Source organism: Anser anser (genome assembly GCF_964211835.1).
Source record: "Anser anser genome assembly, chromosome: 10".
Classification (NCBI taxonomy): domain Eukaryota; kingdom Metazoa; phylum Chordata; class Aves; order Anseriformes; family Anatidae; genus Anser; species Anser anser.
The window spans coordinates 15,423,385-15,440,619 of NC_139730.1; positions in this window are offsets into that span (position 1 = coordinate 15,423,385).

Below are 17,235 nucleotides of genomic sequence, written 5' to 3' on the forward strand. Positions count from 1 at the left end.
AGTATCAATATCAGACCAAGAAAGAGTCAAATTAGTGTGTCACTCTAAAAAAACAAAAGGTGTACAATGTGGTACACAAACCAGCAGAACTCTCCAGTATCCTGCACGGTGGGACGCTCCTTCAGTTAATGGCCTTTCAGTAATACTCTAATGCAAATGGTAGCAGTACTTTTTTTCAAAATTAGGGCAGTGGCACAGAGTTCTTGCAACTCTTTGGATTTCCCACATCAGGGTCTGAGCCTCAGGACAACTTAGGATGACTCCTTGTCAAGTGAAGGGCTACCTACTGGGAGTGAAGGTTGTCAATTCTTTTTCCCTGCTTCCCCGAGACAAAAAATTTCCAAGGTTAGAAAACACGTTTGGGATATTTCTGTGAAATACTCTCACTGCCTCTCAAACAGAAATCCTTCAATTTTCAAAGAAAGTGAAGTTGCAAACTTTAGATATTTGAAATATTGTACAGTGGCGTGAAATGCAGAACCAGTTACAAAGTTATGCACATTACCCCCAAAAATTAGTAGTAGGCATGAGCTCTTCCTTCTTTTGTGCAATGATGAAGTTTCAGGAACTTCTCAGTTCTAAACCGATCAGGAACTGTATTTGCATATATTAAATAAATCGTTCTCTGTTTTCAGTTCCAGGGTACCCAGAACAACTTACTGTGTAATGAATACATTCAGTATACAGAAGTCCTTAGAGGTAGCCCTACTCTGTCTGAACTCACCCTTTAAGCACAGTATTAGTGCAGGGTGTGGAGTAGGAAGACACAGAATCACCTCAGCACAAAAGCAGGATTTCTGGGAAAATTGCTGTAAATCCCAATCCAGTCCTCTGCCCACTAGATGGCATAGGCCTATTATTAGGGATTTGGTGGTTGTGAAAAGCAATACTTTAGCTCTTTGTGTAAAGGCTTTTCTACCTCTATTGGTGCTACTGTGAAGCGGAAGATTTGTTTTTCTATAACAGGCATGTTGTTGTTAGCCCCAGGAGAGCTGTTTCAATGCTTTGGGAAAGGGGGGGAGTCAAGCAGTACTGGCACGAAACAACTGATAGCCTTAACTTCTGTACTCCCTGTGAACATCTACCTGAGCAGGGAAGCCATTTCTACTGGTGTTCCTTAGATGCAGCTGACATAAGAAATGAGAATTGTCAAAAATAGAATATAGGAAGCAGGGCACTGGGAAGAAATCATGTTTATACAAGCCATTTCTGGGACAAAAAGGAAAGAGAGGCAAGTAGCTAAGGTCAAAGCAATGTGGTCTGAAAGAGGAAGTGATGCCTCCACTTACTTCATGATGAAGAGAATCCTGATTCTTCATTATTGCAGAAGGATCTATATGTTTCCTGTACATACTTGAACCTAGTAAGATTTGCGAAACCCAAGTAGATAACTAGTGCTGTGGTCCACTTGGGCAGAAGGGGCTGGTGAAATGGAAGCCAGGGTGACCGTTGCTGTTACAGAAAGATGGCAAAATGAATGATACTCCTTGAAAAAAACACCACAAAAAAAAAACCAAAAGCTGCACACAAAAACTATTTTTCCTCATGAATTGTAACAAAATCCTGTAGTAGTGAAGCTGATAATATATTTGCTTCCTCATCTTGCCTATGGAGTAAAATATTTATAGCATTTATAATGAAAACCGTGTGTTAAGCGACACTGCAGTTTCCACAACTGCCAACTCCAGCACTTGTTCCATAGATCTTGTTTCCTTTCTGGTGCAGAATTCCTTGTGCACAGTAGGATTTAATTGTGGATTCCATGAATCTCTTGTTTTGTATCTTGAAATCTTGTAGATCTGTGTTGTATCTGTGTAGATCCTTATAATGTGGTAGCCACTGAATGGACAAGGAGGGCACGGGTAAATGTCTAAACATCATCTAGTGCCGTTTGAGGTAGCTCAGGATATATATTTTTGTAAAGAAAGGACAGTGGGTGGTCTACATGTGCCAAAACGTAGATGAAATTTCACGTAGTTACAAGTTCAACATTTCTTGAGGTAAAATAGCTTTTTCAGAGACTTATAGGTAGCTGGTAAATTCCACAGATACAGACTCCCAGTAGTGACAGTTTGTGCCAGTTCTCATCCTTCCTGGTAAAGAGACATAGTGCGCAAAATCAACATTCAATACTTAAATGTAATCTCTTAGCAGGAACTGGACTTGGGGTGTCTCAGAACCTGTTCCCGCTTGTTTCTTGGTGCTGTGGCAGAAATCCTCAGTGACTGAAGATGGGCAGTTACCTGTACCTGTTACCAGTACCCAAGCGTTCTTTGGTGAGGTACTCCACATTTTGTCAGGGATGTTTTCTACTTTCCTGAGACATCACTTTTTTCTTCCTTTTTGTAAGAAAGTTATGTAGCGTCAAAAATGTGTATTAAGTTGAGTTGAGTTTGTAGGTACCATGGATAAACAGCTCAGTGGATGAGTCTTCTCTGTGATTAAACAATGTTTGGAGGGAAAAGATGCTGAAAGCAGCACGTATCCTGTTGAATCTATTCTGTTAATGGCAAACGTAAAAGACTGCTGTCTAACAGACTCAGCAGGACATTTATTTTGTATTATTGTCCACTTATAGGTTACTCACATGAGGTTTTTTTTGATGTAAATGTAAATGTTACTTAAAAAGGACACTTCGTAATTTGGAAAACCAGCCTGTCTACATAAGGAAGAATTAATCTCATGAACGATCTCCCCAGCTATTTATGTTGAGAGCTAGTGTTTCTGAACTTTAAGAATACAAACTAAATAAGGAATTTGAGGCTGTGAAGGATATTAGATACATTACATACCTAATTAAAAAATAATAGTGACAAATTCTGAAAGGAAAATGGGATCATAACAATGGGACGTTCCTTGTAGGTGGGATAGAAATTACTTTTTGCTTTTAGATGCACAGCATGGGTTGAGACCTGTAAGCCAGACTGCTGAAATACAAATTTAGATATGCAGACATTGACAGAGATGACAAACTTTCACATCTGGAAAACTGGATAATAACAACAATTCAGTTCATGTAGACAGATGAAAATTATGCTTTCAATTCTGATGCATGGCACGAGCTCTAGATGAGCGATATAAATTGCAGTTTGTATGAGCTGAGTTTTTTTAAGTGAAAAAAAAAATAATTGCTTGCAGAAACTGTATTTTAGTGAGTTCTAAAAGAATTCTTATGACACATCTAGATTTTTTCCCATGCTGCTTGCAATGTACATTACCTATAGTAGAATAAGTGATGAAGTACTATCTGACTGAATGCCAGTGTTTTTGAGTCTATCAAGAAGTAGATTATCCAATTTGCTGTATACATCGCACATGTGCACCTGCTAATTCAAAATGCTGATGCACCAGAGAGAGTCTAGGCTGCCCGAGGAGTCAGCTCTGACCCATTTCTTTGATATATGACTTGTTCTATCTTTGACATTAGCAAAGAAGTTTTCTATCCACTTGTAGTTTGAACAATAATAGCTTAAGGCCTGAACGCTACCTATGATTTCCATTTTATTGTGAGCATCTGTATACCACACAAACCCAAAACACAGGGAATATATAGACTTCAAAGGAAAAAAATGTAAGAAGATAGGAGAAGCATCTCTTTCTCACTCCTCCGAGGTTAGAACAAAAAGCAATCTACTAAAGATGAGCTCTCAAAAAATGTCAGTCTTTGTATATTTAAAGTAGAAAAATGTGACATTTTTTCCCAGATTAAAACATGTTAATGGGAAAAAATTGCAGCCATAATAAATATTGTATGAAAAGCTGCCAAGTAACAAAGCCTTGACAAACTCAGGAGAACAAGGAACTTCAGTTGATGCTGCCACTTTATTTTAGTATTATATTCTACCTACTCTTTCTGTGTATGCAGAATTCTTCAATGTCAGTAGGAGTTTGGCATAAAGGGCAGATTAACTTAGACATCGCATTGATATGTGTCTTCTGGAACAGTGTGTGGCCCGGTGGTGCCATACTAGTGTCTTATGTTATTTTACTACAATTTTGAACTAAAAAGCTATTAACCTATTTGAAATGAAGCAATATTATTGAGAGTCATGAAAATACGTCAGACTTTGCAGAAAGATTAAAAACAAAAACAAAGAAACCACATCAACTCTGACTTATATCAGCGGAAAATCAGAGCTGATGCTTTGGACATTTGAATGCTGAGATGGGTAATTGATGTCCTAGATATAGGATTTTAAAAACAGAATTTACTTTACTGGAGTTTCAAGCTAGTTCTCTTCTCGTGGGCACAAGCATACCGTTGGTGGAATTCAGCAGGCTGAGCACATGGTCTGAAGAGAGAGTTTGTGGTCTGCTCATGATTTGGGCGCATACAGGTTAGTAAAATAATCGTGGACATGTGCAAAGAGCAGGCTTGTTAAAGTTTTGAGCAAATGTTGTGCAGGCAGTCAGAATGCCACAGCTGTGGAATCTGCAGTGCAATTTGCTGTTTTTTATAGTCTTGCTCAAGTGCTCTTTCTCCAAGGTGGTGAAGCTCTGCCAGGGTGACTGTATGCTTCAGGATGCCTTGTTTGGGTCTGAAATCTCACAAGTCCCAAACAAGTCTAGATGTCATTTTCCCTGGCCACAGAAGATGACAGCTTTGACTTTTTCATTCCACCTTCCATAATAGATAAAATTGCTAGGAGCAAGCCCTTACAGATGAACTGCTCAAGAATTGGTGTGGATCACCCAGATGTTTCAGAAGGATGAATGCTTTTTCTTTTTTCTCAAAGTTCCTTGGTGAGTCTCTAGGTTTATCATTTACTCTTGAGGCCATACCTTCTCTTTTTCCATAGATTTATGGCTTGAAAATTGCTTGATATTCATTTCTGGAACTATTACCCGTAAGTCCCGCAAATCTGCTGTACAGGAAGCTGTACAAAATTGGGGAAAAGAAATCCTTAGAAGACTGCTAAACATAGAGAAACTGCTCTAACTCAGGAAATCCCTGAGCTGCAAATAGCTGAGGACTCAGCTGCAGTAAGAGCACTCAAAAGAAGCATCACATATATCTGTTCTGCATTCATACTCTACCTTAGGGTCTTACTTTTGCTTGCTGTTAAAAGCACGATAGTGTGCTACATGGGTCTTTGCACTGGGTATACTTGCCCTATGTAAGACGATCACTTATCTCTGTTGCCGGTGCAGGAATTCCTCTTGCATCCTCCCACTGTGTTCAAATCAATTTCAAGGCAAAATGTACTGAGGAAGGCAAAGAAATTATTCAAAAGTGAATTTTCAGAAAGATACAACTGCAACTGTCTAATTGTAAAAAAAATAATTTGTAAGTTGAACAGAGGCAGTTTTGCAGTGAAACCGAGAAGCAACACTCTTAATAAAAATGAATTTAAGGCTCTTTTTCCTCTTCTGTTCCTTATTCTTATAAAGTATACTGTGTTATTTTCCACCTGAATCCTGATTATAAGAATTGCAATATTTTGACTGAAAGCTCTAAGATACAGGTGAATCTTAAGTAGTTTTCTTTCTCTTCGGTTCTTTGCCTTTTGCATTTTTCCTTATATCCATTAAAAGCTGTTCTGGTGTTGAGTTCTAACTATGAAAAAATACCTAAAATGCATATTACCAAAGCAGTGGAACTACAAAATACAGCAATCCACTGATTAGAAAGTAATAACGATACTGAGGTTCACTAGTATGTTAAAATACGGACACCAAATTTCAGACATTTATATAAAAGGTCAGCTAATTTTTGTTTAGTTTGCTTTATGCAAAATCGGATAGGGTAGTTGAGGTGCAGAAGATAGCTTAGAAAAAGGCTGTTCTTCCTACAAGTGTCTTTCTATAACTCCTTCGAAAGCATGTGAAAATGCTGTATATCTTTTGACAGAAAACCTAATTTTGTCCCAATACTTGGTACGTGGTGGTACCAATACTTGTCTGAACTGTTCACTGTTTTCCTCTGAGCAGTGAGCTTGGGTTCCACAGTTAAGAATTCATTGTCTTTCTGAATTAAATGAGTAATAGTCTGCTCAGTAAAATGTAAAATCGTCATAATAGTCTTAAAAACCCAGATGATCCAGATTCACCCCAGAATGGCTGACTGAGCAATTGTAACAGCACTACTTCTGTGTGTGTGGATTAACTAAATTCTGCTCATTTCATCCGTAAAGCTGGATGAGTCTGCAATGTTATTGTCCACTACCCTACTAGAAAGTGATATCTTTTGCTCTCTGATTCTTATTTCTCTATTGTACTGGCCCAAAAGCTTCTCAAACTACCCTGTCAGAAACCTAGTGCAGTACCCAGAAGTGAATTTCAAAGCCTGTCTATAAACACAGTCACCTCTACAATGCAGAGCCAAATTACTGTCTGTGTATGACGGATTATTTGCATTGTCTTCAGAGTGAATAATTTTTGTAACCAAGGATTCAGTCTTGCTACAGAAATAGTGTGCAGGTTTCACAGACCTTTGCTTAGTCAGTAATCTCTATTTTTCCTCTGTTGGTGCATGACACAAGGTGGCAAAAAATATACTGTAACAGGAAGAATTTACAGAAGATTTGGAATCTGAAATATGGATAACTTCCTGTTCTGTAGCTCAGTGTGCATATTGTGGCTTGTTACCCAAAACATTAAGATGTTATATCATGCAGCTATAAATGGGGAGGAGAAAAATGCAGGGAGGGAGAGGGAAAGAGAGGAAGGAGATGGAGAGAGAGAAGGGGAGATGAAGCAGAACAGGCAAGGGAGCAAAGCCTTTGGATGCTGTATTTTCAGATTCAGAACTTGGATTAATATGGATTGAGCTTTTTAGATTGCTTTGGAGTACTGTACATGGACTTGATCTGATGGGAAAAGGATGCCTTCAATGTAACCTTCCCTCCTATAGTTCTGAACAAGCTGCTGGCTAATAATGTGGAAAACTTCAAACCGTATCTAAATATTAGAACATCAAACCAACGGAAGAAAAAATGACTTATTAAGGTGTTAGCACAATGCGGGTGACCTTCTCGATGTGACATTTGTTTGGCAGAAGAAACACTTCCAGCAGATGTTTAGTATTTAAAACTATTTGAGAAGAAGACTTTTCTGTGGAAGTAAGCTGCTAGATCATTTAAACACCATACAGCAGGCTGACTACACAGCTAGCAGCTAAGTAATTTTTTAGGATTTGTGTATAGAAGAGAAGAGATGCTTTCTGTTTGGCTTATAGATTCAGGATTCTTTTCTCCCTGCTCCCTCACTTCCTGTATGGTTTTGGGGAAACATCTCATCTGCACCTCATTTCTTCTACCTGCAAATTGGGCTTTTAAAAACAAACATAGTATTAAAAAAATAAAACTTGTCCATCATACCTGAAATGTTTTGAGTATCCCACTGATAAATAGGAGCAGTAGTATTGTCTGAGGACAGAAACCCACCTGTCTTTGTCTGAAAGGCATTCTTGCCCAAAGTGGTATTTTCTTTCCTATGGCAAGAGAATGATGCAGCAGAATCTTTTTGTTGCCAGAAAGACACTTGCCAAAGGACATAGTTTAGAGCCGAGTAGGAAATTTATGTAGTCATGGTCATCTCACATTTGAAAGTATCCCTCAGTGTCTATGCAGAGGGAAATAAGCCTACTACCTTGCTCAGAGGAAGAGGAAAGACCTGTGTTCAAATCCCTGTGTCTAATCAGTTGCTCTCATCCCACAGTTGGTGCCTAGCTGCCAGTGACTGGGGAAACACAGTGGTTTTCGCTTTGACCTGAAAATGTGTTGTGGACCAAAAAACCCTTTTAGATTAGCATGTCTTCGAACTTCCTACATTCCCATGAAAGCTCTTTGATTCTTGACAAATCCATTGCATTTGCATTTTCTGACAAGGCAACTAGAATTGATGAGGAATTTTTCTAAGTCTAGGTATCCTGTACTTTATCAAACCCTTAGAAGGGGAAGCAGGAAGGAAAAGAATAGGTTCAGCTTGAATCCATTTAGTTTGCTGTCCTGATCAGAGCAAGCTTTTAAAGAACAGCTCACTCAGGTCTGGTGTCTCACAGGTTTTGCCAGTACCCCTGGTGGCTTGCCTGATGTGGTTGCCTGATGTGTTTGCATATGAAAGAATTTCAGTATTTTAGGAACACAATAGGTTTTTCCTCTCTGACAGAAGAAAGGACAGGACAGAATGCAGTTCACAAAATTCCATGTACTGAAGCTGTAGTACTTCCTCAAATGAAGTCAAAAGGCTGTATGACCAGGATAAGTACTAGTATATTTTAATTCCTGCTGTAACTGGCTTGGTACTTTTCCAGTGGTGGTATGATTTTATTTCTCTGGGTGCGTACTTAGGAAAATCTACTTCCACGTTGCCCAGTTTTCCCAGTGTTATTTGTAGACTCTTAAGGAGGGGAAAGAATCTGCTCCTTCAATGAATAAATATTTGTCAAGAGAAAATTTCAAATTACACCTCCCATTCTTGCCATGAACCAAAATCGCAGATCTCTTCCTGTGGGGCTGCTCTCCAGCCTCTCGTACCCCAGTGAGTACGTGCATCCAGGGTTGCCCCTTCCCAGGGGCAGAATCTGGCATTTGCTCTTGGTAAACTTCATATGGCTGGTAATTGCCCAGCTCTCTGATTTGTAAAGGTATTCTAGGTAAAAAGACATCAATAATGCAGGTGGTATAGTATTATATATATTATGAAGTTTGTTTGTCACGTTGAATGTTACCTGTTCCCACAGAGAGGGAGCTCTGTTTAAGTAAGGTCACTGGCAGAAAAGAGCTAATACCAAGATCTGTTCTAAGTCCCTGCTGTTAACGGAGAGCTGGCGTCATGTAAGGTAGAAGGCTGAGGTATGCCTCTCTCACACAGCTTCTCCTCCTTAGTGTAGCCCCTAGAACATGATTTACTGCTTCACCCATGTGACTTCTAAGAAGGCTTTTTGCCACCTTTGCCCGCAAACCTCTTTGCCTGTCACTGAACAATTAGCTCTTGAAATAAGCAGTGCCTTATTTGTAAGTCCAAACATTACCTATGTCAAAATGTCTAATTCATGAGAACCATCAGAATTGTAAAAAGCCCTGTCCAAATTGGTAATTTAATTTTTATTGAAAATTAGGCAATTTTTGCCTGAATCTTGTTCCATGCTCCCTCAACCTGTGAACTGGAAGAAGATTCCTAGAGCCCTATAAACTGAGCCCACTGGTCATCTCAACTTAGATCTGAAGTTGCAATTGCAGTTAAAAATTAAAAAGTGATTGGGAAAGGAGGGGCACAAGTGAAGTGTTACATCCCTGGTGTTCAGACAAAAACACGCAGAATCAGTACACAACAAACATAACAGTTTTACTCTCTGTACTCAATTCATATAAACATTTCTTGATTGATAAGTTCTTGGCATAGGGAACTGAATGTGAAGGAAGCCTCAGACTCTTGAGATGCCTCCCAATACCTGCAGTCATGTTGTTATCATTAAGGATCCTTAACTTCCTGCATGGTGCGCTGGCTCTTTTATGCTTTAGTAACAAACTTTCCCAAAGCCTTGTGTGTGGCAAAGTGGCAGGCACTATTCTTACAGCTTACTTCTTAAAAGTATTATTTTTGTTTTGCTAACAGAAAACTTGAGAGGCAGGAAAGTGATGAGAGAAACCCATGGTGAAGGCAGAAACAGAGCTTATAGTCCATGAAACCGCTGACATTGGAAGAGTACAAAATCTGTAGCAGTAACACCCAGGCTCCTTTAGGAATGTGTGTAGCTCTCCATTAGCAAAGCTGCTACCTACTTGCCCATTGCCGGAGGCTGTCCCTGAAGCGTGCTGGTTTAGGCCAGGTCTGAGAATATCTTAGTTCAGATTTTTTTTTTTATTTTGTGCCAGTATTGTATCTCTGCCTGTTTGAATTTTGCTAAGTTCCTGGCTGTTTGTCACCCTCTAGAAATAAGCTGTACAAGCTAATTGTAAACTGAAAATTATTCTCCTTTAACCATTTTGAATAAGTCTTTCTCTAACAACAAGTCTTCGTATCAGACTTCTGTTTACTCTTGCCAAAATAGTCACATCTCTTTGCATTTAGGTTGTCTGCAGATTAAAAATCTCTACTCTTTCAACTCGGTACATGGAGAGGATTTTCCAATGCTTCTGATCATTCTTAGTGTTCACTGCTCATAAAGCACACCATCACTTCTTCCTACTTCAAACAGAAAAAAAAAAACCACAAACCTATCCACTAGAGGAAATCAGATTTCTGAATTATATACATGGAATCAAAATTATTTTCCCAGTGTATTTGATATATAAAATATTTTTCATCTTAATGTTTTTAATTATTTTCTGTTCAGGGTTGTATGTAGTGGTTTATGTTGTCAGTCGTGGTGTAATGTTGAGCCTTTAAGATGCTGGTATGGTTCAGATTATTCTTTCCCTTGTGGAGTGTTTGGCATTTATTTGCTTTTGGATCTCACATTTGACAACACCGATTGCTCACCAGGCTCCCTTGTAAGAACTTTATACCCTCTCTGTCCTGATTAACCTACGTAATTTCATGTAATCTGCCTGTTTTGTAACTCCACGGCTCCTTTCACTTTTGGCATAGAGAGAATCTGGGTAACTGCAGAATATTTACATTTGAACAGAACGTATTAGAAACCATGTTAGGAGCTAAGTTACCAAGTTAGTGTTTCTGAGCTGTATATAGAGGAACAGATCCGTTTCTATAATTTGAGTTTTTCCAGTTTTTTGTTCAAAGTAAAAAGTTAGTATCAGAGCATCTGGTCATATGAAGATCATGTTACACTAGTGGTACCCTGAATTGCACAGAAAATAGAGGGCAATGATTTCATTGTAATGCTGCTTGTGTTATAAGCTGTAAGGACGGTCTTCAAGGCTACAGCTGGGGGTGGGGGAAGAAAAGTTACAGCTGTGTTCATATTTTACTGAACTTAAAAGTGTAACTGGCTTCTCTGAATTGCTCAGCAATTTCGTGTATTATATCTATTAATATGTGTCTAATGGTAGCTGAATAGTGTCTTTAGTAGCTGAATTAGTATTTTGTGAATCATTAGGAAGCGTGAGAGGAAAGAGTAGCTACTCACAGAAACATGAATCCTGTGTAACTCTCATACATATTAAACGTAGATTAGTGCCTGTCTACCTGTTTCCTGGAAATAAGTTATCTTAAAATTCCTCTTACAGTGATTGCCAGGATTCCCATATCCTCGACAGCCACAGAACAAAATAAACACTTTGCAAGCCATGAATGGACAACCAAAATATGTTGCTATTCATAAAGAGTATGTACAGTATAAGTCAGAAGGGAAATGGCAAGATAGTCTCTTTGCATCTATTGAGGTACCCCTTATATTCAGATTACAAAATTATTGCATAGTTTAAACATGACAAGGTTTGCAGAAGGCTTATTTTTTATCAGACCAGCTAGCACAGCTGGAATAGGAAAAGGGCTATTGTGCCTAAACTTTCTAGGTTTCGAGCTCTTGGTTTGATAGGAGATACTACCTCTGCCTCTGTCGTTAATGTACTTTACTAAGCAGAACATACCAACGTGTTGTTGGACTTCAGAACTCTAGGGGAGTTGACGTGTTTTTACTTTACTTTGTCAGTCATCAAAGAGATTTGATAGGGGCTTGTATTAAGAGAGCAACTATTCCCCAGCTCATGATATATGGTACCTAATTCATCCTACATATAGCCCCATAGAAGTCACCAGGATGTGGTGGGGAGACTTTCTTCACTATGAAAGTAAGGACATCAATATTGTCCTGATAAGTACTGAAAGTAGCTACAGTCTAAATTTGTCATTTTGGACATATTGTCTAATAGGACTTTCAACCTTCCACAAAGTAGTTTTATTAAGAGTTTTCTGAGAAATATTTTTTCACTGGCAGGGCCTTATTTCTCTGAAGGATCTAGATGCAATGCTACTTGAACACTTGACTAGGAATCATGTACTCCATGGATAATATACTGTTATACCACAGCACATGGAAGTATTCACAAAAAAAGTAAAAATCCTTCATCCTTAATCACAGCTTTTCAGAGTTTATTTACAAGAAGATGTAGAGAAGTGCCACTGAAGAACTGGAAGTGCCATATCTTTGTGCAGTCGCTGCTGCTTTTTTTATTATCGGAAATGTTACTACTCTTAATGCTAAAATATCCTTCAGTTTTAAGTCCCTGTTTAATGTGTTGGTCCCTACATTTGTTTGGTTCTCAGTAGTGCAGCCTGATGTCAGCTGTTCACTTTTCACAGGTTTCGACCAGAAACAAACATGTGGTTTTCCCTTTCCTGAGAGTTCTGCCCTTAATTTTGCTGCTGCTTTGGAGGGATAGAGCATCTGTTAGTGTACTTCTTGCCTTTCGTCTGTCACAGGACACCTGGAGTGAAAATCCTTGACTTCTCAATCTGCATATACCCAACAGGTCACTTAGCTGATGGCAGACAGGGGTATCATTTCCCCCGATCTTACCTGGCATATCCCATGCAGAGGGGACTGGTAGGCTCTGTGCTGCGCTGGGCTCCTCAGCTGCTTCCCTGCCGGAGCGAGGCCCTGGCCACGCTGTAACTGTGCTGGGTCGTTGTCCTTGGGGAGGGACAGCCAGGAAGTGTGGTCATCAGAATATCTCACTGTTGTCTTTAGCTCGGTATCAGAACGGATGAGGAATTTTAGTCTGAAACGCTGCATTTCTAATGAGCTGTTACGTGTTTTTGACCATGGCTCAGATGCGTTCCCCTCTCTTTTTCAAGTCCCTCTCCTTCTTCTACCTGATCACCTCCCCGTGCCCTCTCCCTCCCCTGCAAGTTGCTTTTCTCACTACTGGCAGGGAAATACTGTGGTCTAAAAAGCTTGAGTGAGTTGTGAAAATCTTTTTATTACCTGCCATAAGTCACTCGTCTTTGCAACTCTTGCATGCTCCTCTGGTTATTTTTACTTGCAGAATGTTTTTTCCCCCTTTCTTCAGCTGCTGGGCAAGATGGTGTTCATTTGGCTTCAGTTCTGACAAAAGATAAATGAGCTTTGGGCCCTCAGTGATTCACTCTGGCTGCCAGGGGGTTCCAAAATAGCAAACTATTTTTCATAACCGCAACGTGATATGAAGTGAGTTGCAGCAGGTGCTCTAACATATACCACAGCCGTCTGTGGAGTAGGGAATTCATTAAGTTTCCTCTTTTGTCCAAAAAAAGTCACCTTTCTGACTGGCTAGCATTCTGTCTTTGCCAGCTGAAGGTACCCTCTCCTGAAGCTAGAAAATTTTTTTTTTTTTGGTTGTGTAGCAAGTACATATGGAAACAGTACTGTGAGGTTGATTTCATCGTCTTGTGAAGAATAATTCTCATTTGGTAGATCCATCATTTACTTTTCCATTCAATGGTTTGTTGTTGTTGTTTGTTTGTTTTGTTGGTTTGGTTTTGTTTTTGTTTTGCTGTTTCTCTCAGGGATGCAGACAATGTGGGTCCATGATTTTTTGGCCTATATCCTCTTATTTGCTACTGTGTTGCACTGTCTTCTGCATTTATAGATTTGCTGCAAATGTTAATAAAAACTTAATTGCAGTTGAGGAAAAAAAATCAAATATTTAACAATTGACAGTGTGCTCTCGATAGAGAGCTTCTTTCATGGACCTGCCATGAATAAATGAAGTGTGCCTGCTAAATCAATGCTTCAATGCGAGCTGCAAATTTTGATGTAAGATCTGTAAAAATATTTTCTAGTGGAAATAGAGAATAAATGCTCAAATGTAGAAAAGCATGTCAGAGCCCCGCAAATTTCAGGGTAAGCCCAAAGAAGAATATGGAGGAACTGGATTATTGCAGAAACTGAAGTGGGGAAATGAAAATGGGTTCTAAATAGTGGCTGCAGCACTTAGCTCGCAGCAGGGGAGCGCTGGCCCCTCTACCTGCTGGCAGCAGCGCCGTGCCACGAGGGGGGAAGCGGAGGATGCTCCCTCACGGGCTTTAGCTGCCTCTCCTCCTGCAGGTGGAGAGGGACTGAGCTGGTGACCACTGAAGGGGCCGCATGAAGATAACAGAGTGAAACGGAGGTTGTGCCTGCAAAACATTTGGGAGAAAGTGCTCCACAGCCATGAATACACTGCGGGAAAGAGGCCCTCGAGCTGAACACGAACAAGTGGCAGGGCCTTCTACCTCACCTCCCAGACCTTTTGAAGGGGATGCTAAGGCATTAAGGATGTTTTAATGGCCAAGAACAGATTTTGAACAGGTTCCTACCTGAGATACCAGTGACATAAATAGGATGCCATGTAACCGCTCAGGTCCTGCAGAATCAGCTCGTGAAGAATTTATGCCCATATAATTGCTCAGACATGGAAAATGTAATAAATATTAATGATGTTCTCAAGGAACAGTTTCCAAAGAAGAAACATGCAGATAAATTTAAACTTATACATATTTTAATCTATAAAATATAGATTTTTCTTAAAGCGCTGGAGTACTTAAACCTTATATATAGCCAAGTATTCTATGCAAATGTTTTCATACTGAGTAAGATTTATGTGACCATATATTGTAGCTAGATGCTCAACACACAGCACCATGTTTATAAGCACATCTTTACTGAAACACTTCTTTCTTCCCTGAAAAATGCAGCACCCCAAAAATAAACGCTGTCTGTGACTTAGAGGCCCCTCTCACGTTGCCAGCAGCAGCACTACAAATTCTCATGTGCTGTGTACGGTTTGGGGCTTAGTTTGTACTGCCATGCAGGAAGGCAGTGATCCTAAGGTCTTGCCAGAACGCAGCTCATAAAAGCATAATAAAAAATATCTTCTCTCATGGAGTAGTATGTGTAATGGATGTCTACACTTCACCCAATGAGCTGAGTTTCCAGAGCTCACTCTGTTGTTTCTGGATTATTTTAGTACGATTTGCCACTGCAAAATTTGGTCTCGCTACTGAGAATATTTGCTGCTGCTTGGGAGCAATGTAGAAAAGGCTATAGACTATCCAACTGGCAGGGAAATCAAACTTTATACAAATTGTTTGTAACATTTGCTGTCATTCTCTGCTTCCAATAGAATGTGAGAGAAATCTCTGTTACAGATGCATCTCTTTCACCACTCCAAGGAAGAGCAGAACAAACAACCTTCTTAAGTCCCCAAATGTTATGGGCAAAACCAGGCGACCAGACTTGATTTCCCAGTTGTGATTAATGCATTTTAAAAACTTGATAGAAAAGGGCGGTGCTCAAGAGGAATATCTTTAGGCCTCTAGCACAAACTATAAAGCTAAAGCAAAAATGGATTAGAAAAGCAACAAAGCAAAGAAATTAAAATATATTCAGGACGTGATCTGTGGTGCAGTGTTCATTCAACACATTGAATGTATTAGATGGAGTTTCTTAAAACAGCACACTGCTAGTTTCTCATTGATTATATTTGATTAATATTGACTTTCTGCCCTTATTTACTTTCATTTTTAATGGTACACTTCCACTGAAAGGCAAAAGGCGGATTTATCCTTTGGCAGATCAGACAAACAGAGAGAACAATGAAAAAAATCTTTGGTTTCATATTTGCCCAGTTATCCCTATAGTTTGTTAAAAAAATGGATACACGGTGCATGATTAAAACCAACTTCAAAATCATAGAAGGTTTCAGGGTTCTTGAGTAAGCAGGAAATTGGCTTTAGTGGAAATTCTCTTCTTAATTTCTTAAAGAACATGAAGGTGAGCTCATCTTTTGACTCAGAATTCTCAAGTTAACTGCTCTTCAGGTCTCTCTAGCATACTTTTTGCATCTAATATGAAGTGCAGTAACGCAGATTTCACATGGTATCAGTAAGTGTTTTGACAGATGAGATCTGCCAACTTCTTTCTGTGCTTATTTGTGATGTTAATGAGAACAGCAACAACAACAAACCCCACAAAGCTAGTTTCTGAGCTGAAGCAATGATTTGGAGTTCCGATGCAGTGGTTAAGGATTATAACCATGTTGGGAGAGGACATTGCTGCTGCAAACTTCACATCAGTAATGTGTTTCAAGAGCTGATTCATCTGGTTTAGCTGTGCATGTGTGACATTGTGGAATATTCTTTTTAAACTAATCTCTGCCTTGCAGTTTTGATAGTTCACTAAAAGTTTCTTGTATTATACAAGTGGATAAATTAGGAATGCTTAGTTATTACGTATTATTACTTATACCGTATGTGGCAAACAATAAAAATAGAATATTACAGCTTTAAATTAGGCATTCCAATGTTAATGACTACTAGAATTAGAGATGCCCAGATGCTTGTTCTTTGCCAGATATACACTTATTATGAAGTGTTTTACTTGCATGGTCCTTCTCTTTGCATTATGTGTATTTGATGCAAGCTAAAAAACAAACAAACAAACAAAAACTTGCTGGATTAAGCTTTGGGTTTTTTATTGACATGTGCAGAGGTCATTAAGTAGACCTGGAACATTTGTTTTTCTTCTTGTCACTGCTCCTAAGCAATCTAAAGCTGCTGATTTTCATCACCAGCCAGACAGAAATATTATGGTTACAAACTGAAATTGGGATATTTTTGTGCCAACTTTCCCCAAAAATTCAACATAAGGGACATACCAAACAAAGTTTTAGTTTGGTGGCAAACTGATAGGGGAAACTGTAATAACATTGCCAGCAATTTTCACAGCATTTCTGTAATTTCACCTCTTATTCATGCTGTTTCTGAAATAATAATGTTATATATGTATTTACAAAGCAGTTTTCATATTTCTATATGCTTTTTGTCTGAACGTTTTCTCTTCCTTTTTTTTGGGGGGGGGCGGGGCATTGACAGCTTAACTCAAGTTTGAAATTTAATTAAGAAGATCACATTCCTATTTGCAACGTGAGGTGCAGGATATTGTTTCTGTCATTTCCTTTGGATGATTTATGCAAGGATATTTGGAAATAGAGGATGGATTTAAATTGCCAATATTAGAAAAGAGGTGTTTGCAAGCAATCTGTAGAACAAAAATTATTATAAAAAATTGAGATTTCAGATTTTTGTTCTGTTTTCATATAACTGTTGAGAGTTTGAACATAAATTTTAACTATTTTTTTTCAGTATTGTAGCACTTTTTTTTTTTTTTTTTTTTTTTACAATTCAATACTGTTTGATATTTTAAGATAGATGCAGTGGTTTGTTAAACTGTCCTTCAACAGACATTGATGTGTTTGGGCAAGTGCTGTAACTGAATTCCCATCAGTGAGTTTAAAGAGTTCAGAGCACAATCCTTCTGTTACAGCACAATCTCTGAGCTGCAAGTCCAAAATCTGCTCTGCTCCTAGC